Source organism: Lytechinus pictus, chromosome 1 (genome assembly GCF_037042905.1).
Source record: "Lytechinus pictus isolate F3 Inbred chromosome 1, Lp3.0, whole genome shotgun sequence".
NCBI classification, from domain to species: domain Eukaryota; kingdom Metazoa; phylum Echinodermata; class Echinoidea; order Temnopleuroida; family Toxopneustidae; genus Lytechinus; species Lytechinus pictus.
The window spans coordinates 18,103,866-18,112,955 of NC_087245.1; the positions used below are offsets into that span (position 1 = coordinate 18,103,866).

At 34.3% G+C, this 9,090-nt stretch overlaps 1 protein-coding gene across 1 annotated transcript in view; it reads right to left on the reverse strand.

The window, feature by feature from the left end:
• LOC129264235 (oxysterol-binding protein-related protein 6-like) overlaps nucleotides 1–6,310 on the reverse strand; it is a 65,272-nt gene extending 58,962 nt beyond the window's left edge. Inside the window, exon 1 of the mRNA XM_064097500.1 lies at nucleotides 6,292–6,310. The gene's annotated coding sequence lies outside the window, so the exon portion shown is untranslated. The remainder of the gene's footprint in view (nucleotides 1–6,291) is intronic.
• Nucleotides 6,311–9,090: the final 2,780 nt, after the last annotated feature.

Genomic DNA, 9,090 nt, shown 5'->3' on the forward strand with positions numbered 1-9,090 from the left:
ATATAGCAGATAATACAGTATGTCTCCCTTGCAGTTGCAATAAAATAAGTTGCTGCAATGATATCTTATGCCTGACATCAGGTCATATCATTTTTCCCCCTTTATGGTGGGCAAAATTTGATTACATATAATTTCATAATAAAATATAAAAGAGGGGATATGACATCATTACATGTAGCTTGTTCGTTGCATAATCATGAGGACATGCATATTACTGTTTTATCGAAATAAGACAAAGCTTTAAAATGCCATATCTTTGTTATTCATTGTTTGATTTTGAGTTGTCAGTATTCTGTTTGTCTGATTTTACTTTTATCTGTTTCCCGAGGGGGCCACTTACATTGGCGAGTGGATACCATGCGCGACCAAAAACATGTAAAAAGGATGTCTTTTTCAACATAGGGCACGTTAGGTACCTAACGTGATAAGTGTCAAAAACACTAAAATAATGAAAAAAGGTATCTATTTTCGCTAGAAAAGCTACGTGTTTAGGGTCAAATTTGCGAGGGTGTAAAAAATTATGACTAAAATGTTTTATAAAGGACGTACTTTTGCCCCAAGAGTCAACACTACATGTTTAGAGTACGATTTGCACAAGATGTGAGAGGTGGGGCTGTACTAAACCCAATGATGTAGGTGAAGGTAAAACCGACGTCCATGACATAACAATAAAAATATCGCTGTACTTGTTTAGGGGGTAAATTCAGGGAACTTGCCAAGAGTATCATTTTGTTTCCAATACTTGTTAAGGGTAGGGTTTCACATGCCAATACTTGTTAAGGGGTGCATTTTCAGAAAATGGAAAATACGTGTTTAGGGTGCTTTTCGAGACCCCATGGTCGCGCATGGTATCCACTCATCAATGGAAGTGCCCCCCCCCCCCCGCCCCAGATCTGTTCAAATCATTTATTTTCAACCTAGAGTACACATTTAAGGAACCTGTATGTACAACATAGGCCTATACATTAAGATGCACATATGTAGTCCTCCGATTAAACAAAATAAATATGAACTGCTACTGACTCAGGCAATAGACAGACCAGTTGTTGCATATCCCTGCATGTACACATACATTACTACCACAAACTATCCTTGCAATATATGGAAGGTCCTCAAAAGCACTTGTAACAATGAAATTGGTTAGTGACGTCAAGTAGCCTAATGTAATGTATTTTGTTGTGCAATCTGTCAATCTGCACATCTGCAAATGTAGACATGGCCACATTGAAGTAGGGACTGCAACACAAAGTGACATGCATGCAGTAGTATTAAATTTCAGTAAAGACAATTTACACGTAAAATCCTCTACAATATTCCCTCCAATACATGTACATGTACATTCTACATGTACTGTGTTTATCTCCACATTGCCAGATTGGATCAGAATAGTAATAACAATACTCTTCTTTTTTTATTTCACTAGTCGATTTATTAATGACCAGTCCAGTAGACCACCTTTCTAATTATTACTTTCAATCATTCTCCAGTTATATGTCAAACATCAATCAGCTTCTGCATTTCATTATTCTTTTGTAGAAATTTCGCTAAACATTGAGCGAGATTATTTTTCGTAATTTGCATATTTTGTATGTTGATATTTGTAAGCAGTGCTACATGAGGGGGGAGGGGATGATATGCTTCAGAGCAACAGCTATTTATTATGCTTTTCTCACCCGTGACCAGCATGTAGCACTGCTCCATTCTGCATCGTTTGTTTTTACAATGTATAATGTCATCTATTGGTTGTATCATGATTTGGTCAAATAAATAATAATAATCATACACAGCTGTACAATATAACCGTTAAAAATAAAATACACAGAAAGGACTTGCAAGATTAACCCAAAGCTTAAACTTGAAGGTTAATTTCCCCTCAGTACTACAGTATGTGCAAAAAGTAAAACTTCATCAAAGTATTACATGTGGTGACAGTTTTAAATTTAGTCTTCACAATCAAAAGACAGTTATAATGCTCAACATGGGTTGCATACATGTACAAATGAGGGAGCCAACAATGTCATGCATTCACTATCAATCACCTTTTAGTTTTATTTCATTTACCCCATAAACATATTGTGTATTCTGACTTGCCATGAAACTTTTAAATTCATTACTGTATCAACATACATGTACATGTATTGTGGGAGGGTAAGCCAGAAACCAATGACTGTGAATTAAAAAAAATATGGTAAAACACTGAAGATAGTTGTCTTGACATTCCAACATACATTTAAGAGCAGAATAACATTATTAGTACAGTATATACAGTATAATAAATTGTGATTCAATTCAATGCTTGTTAATAATCAAATCCATGAATCTAAGGAATATGTGAGAAAATTAGGCGATTCAAGTTTTAAAATTAATATTATTTTCCCAATTTGTTCAAAATTTAATTATTCTTTTTTATTTATTTTGGTATAAAATAATGTTGCACATACACTGGAGCAGCCATACGGCTGAATTGCGTACAATTTACAAAACTGAATGATGTACATGTATACAATACACTATTCTACAATACACAATACAATTATAGTTGATAAAATTTATTAAAGAATATTGAAAAAAGACATAAATAACTAAACTCCGATCTAAAGTCAATGAATATTGGTAACAGAATTTAACAAATGCATTTACTAAATGAAGATTTTATAATATAATTCAATACGGTTGCTTTGGGATGTATATACATGTCAAAGAAATATGCCATCTTTCATATAATTCATGTACCCCATGCAAACCAATCACCTCTGCTGCAATAATTATACTAAACTCCTCAAAAAAGTTTGGAAATCTGACTTTGATCGATAATCCCTCCTCAGGATTAGTGAATATTAATGTGTGATTGATACCAATGAATAGATCATTTAATTTCCTTTTAAAATGACACCCTACATTATATGATTATGGTTCACATGGAGGTGCAGTGCCTTGAAATGTGGGGCAAGGTCAAAATTCAAAAGTTGCCAAATGAAGGGGCTTGATTTGAATGGATTTTCATCTCTATTGACACAGACAAAAGATGAACATTCTTTATTGACCCTTCATGACCATTTCTGCTTGTTTTGCAGCTTTTCAATTCAGACCTCATCCAACACTTTTAAATCCTGCTCTTTTCGTGATGGCATGATCATAACACGCATGGTATCATTTTAAAGAGAATTAAATGATCTTTTGAATATCAAATATGCATTACAAGTGTAAAATTGGGAGTTTTGAGAAATTAATGGCCAAACTCAGATTTCCAAACTTTTTTGAGGGGTTTTAGATCAAAGCAGAGGCAACCAACTGCCTTGCGTGAATTAAGGCATTTTTTTGTGCAAGTATAGGATTAAGGATATAAAATTTAAGGTCATATAATTCATACAATATGAGTGGAAATGGAAATACTTTTTGTATCGACAAAACGCTGATAAATTGCTTTGGCAAACATGATAACGACTAGCAGAATATCCAGCTTGAAATGTATAAAAGTTTTTTTTTTTTAATTTAACAATTATGATCATTTCATTTTTCGCCCTTTTTTTAAAACTTGATATTAAAATCACTCTATATTTTGTAGCATATCAATCATCATCACATTGGTCAGATCATGCACAGAGGTTGTACCCTAATTAGTCATCAAAGATGTTACAAGTAAAATATCTTAATGGCATTGACACTTAAGCATGACTTTCCATCATATGAACTTAATTATTTGTGAAACACCCACAGGTCATTAAGGTAATTACTTATCCAACGAACAGTATTGCAGACTCTGAATACTGTAAAATGCAAACTACACACGTATTCCATGCAGGCCTGATTCCATGTATTACAATTACAATCATTTTTTTGCGACACACACATACTAAACTGAAACCAGGAATAGAGGAAAGGTTCCTCTTTGTCTCATGATAAACCAGTAGTTAATTAATCAACCCCAACTATAAATATCCACATTGTATTTAAATGCATTTACAAATATAGTTTATTTAGCTGTGATAAAAAATGAAACTATAACTGTATCACGTGTTTGAGCATAAAGAAAATAAACTCCCATGGCAACTGTTTTAACTAGATTGTACAGAAAAATCACATAAAATGTAAACCTGTCTGAAAATTTTTGGAAAGATTCATGTGTACATGTAGTTATGAGGACTTTATTGGAGTATCACGATCATTTCAATCTATTTATAAATCTAAATGTTGATTCTTTGCAAATATATATTATTAAGCTCCATATCTCAGGGATAATATTTCTATTGGATTAAGAACCCTTGAACAATTATCTTTACAAGTTCAGTGATTGCAATTAGCATATACCTAAGTATTAGAAGGCCCCAACAATTATCACATACTGAAATTTTCAGCCTGTTCCACACTTAAGAAATTATTTTATAGCAAAACGAAACAGTGTGAATAAATTTCCATGTACATGTAGAACATCACAATACATCCACTAAAACATACTTTCATTTCATATCATCCACATCAATACATTTTTATGACATATATGCATAGAGAAATAAACTGGAAAAGTGGCCAACACTTTTGAGGGCTTGACCAAAAATGCCTTTACTTTCTTGAACTTGTTTCCTTTATTATAAACCACTTCGCAAAAAACATTCATAGAAGATCGCCCTGTTGGCGTTCTCATCACAATCTCCTGTTGGACTGGTGTCCACTAAACTGGTTTAGGAAAATAGATGAGAATGGGGCTAAGAGAGGCTCTCAAATAACTTACTGGATTTTTAAAAAAGTATGTTGCATGTATACAAGCAGTCAGAAACCAAATTAAATGATTGACGTGAAGTTTCAGGGTCACATCTCTATTGATATAAACACCTTCCCATGAACCATGCATGTATCTCAATACTTATCAGGCGCAGGCTCTTGTATATTCCAGCTCTTGGAAAAATTATTAAAATCTTGTGGGCTTTCAAACTGTTTTATTTGTACCGGTATATTCCAGCTGTTGGAAAGATTATTAAAATCTTAAGGGCTTTCAAATGTTTTGAATATCAAAGGAGTATACACTGTACATCAATTTTTTGATGAAAAAATTATGGAGAGCAATCGTAAAAAGTTCCATCAAATTACAAAATTAGAAAGTTATGAAAGTCTGAGAAGTCTCATTTACTTCCTATGGTGATCCTAAAATTAGCAATACTGCTTCAAAACTGTAGGTTTAGCAACTTCCAATATGTTTGTAGATCTACATGTACTCAAAATTTCATATTTTCCCCATTACCCCTAAACTGCTCATTAATCTTTTGTAAACTTGAGATATGTTCACATTTAATACTAAAGATATAAATATACACATGTAAGTTACTGCTGGTCAGAGAAGAATAATCAGCAACCCCCCCCCCCCCCCTTTCTCTCCCTCTCTCAAGGATTACAGACATGAAAGGATACCAACAACAAAGGCTGGGTTAGAGCTCATGACATCACATCTCTGATCAGTTGTCTCAACTTCATGCAATAATTTGAAGTATGGCAGTGAGTCCAAACTTTGCATGTGTCCATACTTTGCGGACGGTCATTATCTCTCAAACTAGCCAATATCCTTAAAATCTGACATCAACGTTAAAAGCAACCTAAAATTACCCTTTGGCGTAAGTTTCTTCAGGATGAGTTCAGTATTCATGAAAATATTGACAAAAGATCGGCAAAATTTGTCACCGTTAGTGCCGTTCCGAAGAAATCTGATATTCTCAACAAGCATCACGATATCATCATTTTACAAGCAGATATCATCGAAAATGTGAGTTCAATGTGGTACTGACTAATTCTATAGCATTTTGTCGTCAATCTGATATAAATATCTCACCTTTTGAGCTTGAGTTTTTGTTTATATCTCCTCAAAAATTTTGGTCCGCAAAGTTAGGTAACACTTTTTCAGAACGGTTTTCCAGCACAGCGCGCATTCATCGATCAGAATAGAATTTTGAGATTGCGATACCAGCGAAACCCCTTGACCTACTTCACATTTTTGTCAATGATTTTATAGTTTACGATCTTGCCGTCAATGTGGTAACTATTTCTTGAATTGGTTTTGCATAAATTGTGAATATTTTGTAAACAAATTTAAGCCTGAAGAATAACTTTGAAAAGTCCGCGAAGTTTGGACACCCCATCATAAAATATCACTGTATAGAATTTAAAGCCTATATGAAAAGCTACTTTAATTGCATTCTGTTTGTGAGCTTGAGATCACTGACTCGACAAAATTGCAATGTAAGGCACCAACACCAATCGCCTTCTTCAGAAAACAAACTTGGTATGCTTCGCATCATCACCCACTAGTCTATGGCACTAATCTCCCACGTCCACTTTGGTCCCGTCTTTGTCTTTTTTCGCCACACTGTTTCCTCTCATTTTCACGAGTCATCCATACCGTCTTGGGTTCTATCAAAATAATATGATCGATAAATTTACAAATTACAGTACTAGAGTAGAGGGTCTAACGTTAGATCTAATTGTGATATGAACTGCGAGTCTGCATGGGTTTAAATATTTTGGAACAAGATGGCAGCTGCAAGTGCAACAGCCCCGTCGCTGGAAAATTAAATTTTGCTGATTATTTTTGGCGTTTCTTAATCTTCTTAATCTTAGATTCTTACGGCCAAACGTGTTAATGCCAAAGGGGGTACCGGTACATGAAGGTGGCAAGGGTTAAAAGTACACAAACATTTTCTATATCTGTTCCGTTTAATATAATAGTTACAATTTGATCGAATTAACGTTAGAGAGTATTACTAGCCAGGCGGCTTCTAGAGAGTAAAAATCATTTACTAACGTAAGGTTACTCTCATACGAAGCCAGGACTTCTACCTCATAGACCCACACAAAGGAAGCCAAAACCTGAAACTTTCACCCCCGAGATTTCTACTTTCCTTCTAAAAGATCTAGACCTAAATCATGTACATGGGATAAAACTTCATTTCCGACATTTCTACGCTCTCGTTGTTATTTTTAAAACAAGAATTCATCAAAAAAATGAAAAAATATTGTGAAAAGACGGAAGAGACTTGCCCGATGTTTACGCCGCCATCTTGTTTCTTATTGTACTTCCCCAACGTTACGGACGCGAGCGTCGCGTAAATCGTATCTGCGAAAATATTCATCAATTTTACCCAGTTTTAGTCTCATTTGTGCAGAAAATTGAGCAGATCAGATTCCCATGTTTCGCTCGGCGACTCCGATTCAATCCGCGTATATATCGACGAACAACGAATACGACGATTTTACATTTGCTCATTTGCACCCGTCTTTTGAAACCGACCACCCGCGATACACTAAGTTTACGGCCGATTCTTGTCGCAGTGGCGAAATATTTTTACTCTTCCAAATCAGTTCTATGATGTCAACATGCTAAATGATCGTCTCACTACTTCCACTGCGAGCTCCGGCACATGATTCGATGATTGACGACGGATATTTGTTCTAAAGCCGTTTCCTATCGGATTTCTTGGTTTTTCAGCGGGAATTGGGTCTGGTCAATACAAGTTTGATTAATTCTACTAAATTTTTACTTTTTGTTGCTTCTTTTTTTCTCGTAAAATCGATTCTTACCGTTCCTATGGACACTGCGCCTACTCTCCCGCGCGTATCGTTTGTAATACGCAATAATTTTAATGCGCGCAAGGTGGTCGGTTTCAAAAGAGGTGGTCGCGTCGATATGTGGTAGTCTCACCATACAATTAGGCACTTCAGTCGGGCGGGCGATCGCGCGGACACAGCGCTAGACGTAGATTTTTGCATTGTAGTGAATGGCGAGCGCCTATCTAACACACACAGTTCGCTCCGCTCGGCACTTTGGCCGAGCGCTGGAGTTGCATTCGGCATTGCTCGAAAAGACAGAGTCAGTTTCTTCCTTTATTCCGCTGATTTTGATTGGTCAAAAATTCCCGCGGTTGCTTCGTACATCTTCGGTAAACATCGGAAATATACAAGACGGAGTCTAAATTACCTTCATGCGAGGGAAGGACCTAATATTCAGGTATTTATTTTTCTTTGCTTGAAATCACCTTCTTGTAATCATCGGATCCCTTGTAAACTCGGTCAGTAATAAAATTGTATATTTGAGAACATTTTGTGAAATTCTAATCAAATTTGGTCCGTAGAGAGTTTGCGAATATGAGCTTCAGTTTTGAGTGTCATGAGGTGTTTGTGAATCTGACTCGGCCGATCGAGCAGGGTTGTTTTGAGCGTATACGAACAGCTGTGAGTGACGTCATCCCCACTGCGTTGGGCCTGAGATTAGTCTTGGTATTCAGACACAGTATGTTTCAGCCGTTGTATATTTTTTTTAATTACGATTTGAGCTCTGTTAATTATGAAATTCAAATTGTTATTTTGAAAATAATTTTGTAGAATTCGTGTGAAATAAGTATTAAGAGCAAAACTGCAAGTAAACTTCAAGAATTTTGTTTGATATGTGATTTTTTGTTGGAATGCGTCTGAATGTCTAGAATATGGTATTGTTAATGAAAGTCGTATTTTTGAATGGCACAGAAAGCTCCTTGCATGAATTTAATTTAGAAATAGGTTTACATACATGAGATGTGTTTCATGAATTTGATATCTGATTTATGGACCTCTGTTATGGTGTTAATTATTAATTTGAAGATATGAAAAAGTAAGAGAAGACAATAATGAGGCAATTAACAGTGATGATGAGACATTAATAATATGAGACAATAAACATTGAGACAATAATTATTATGATTATAATAACAATTATAATTATAATGATAATAATTATAATTGTAATAATTCTTGAGACATCAATTCTAGTATTTATTGACAATAATTATTACAGTAATCATTATTATAATAAAATAATTGTAATGATAACAATTATAATGATGTACTTTGAATTGTAATAATTACTGAGACAATAATATTAATGAGATATCAATAATAATCATTATAATAATAATACTTATAATTAAAATAAATATAATTGTAGAAACAATTATAATTATAGTAATTATAATTATAGGCCTTATAATTAATGAGACAATAATAACTATTATTACAATAATACTAATTATTATAAAATAATTATAATGATAACAATTATAATGAAAGTAATTA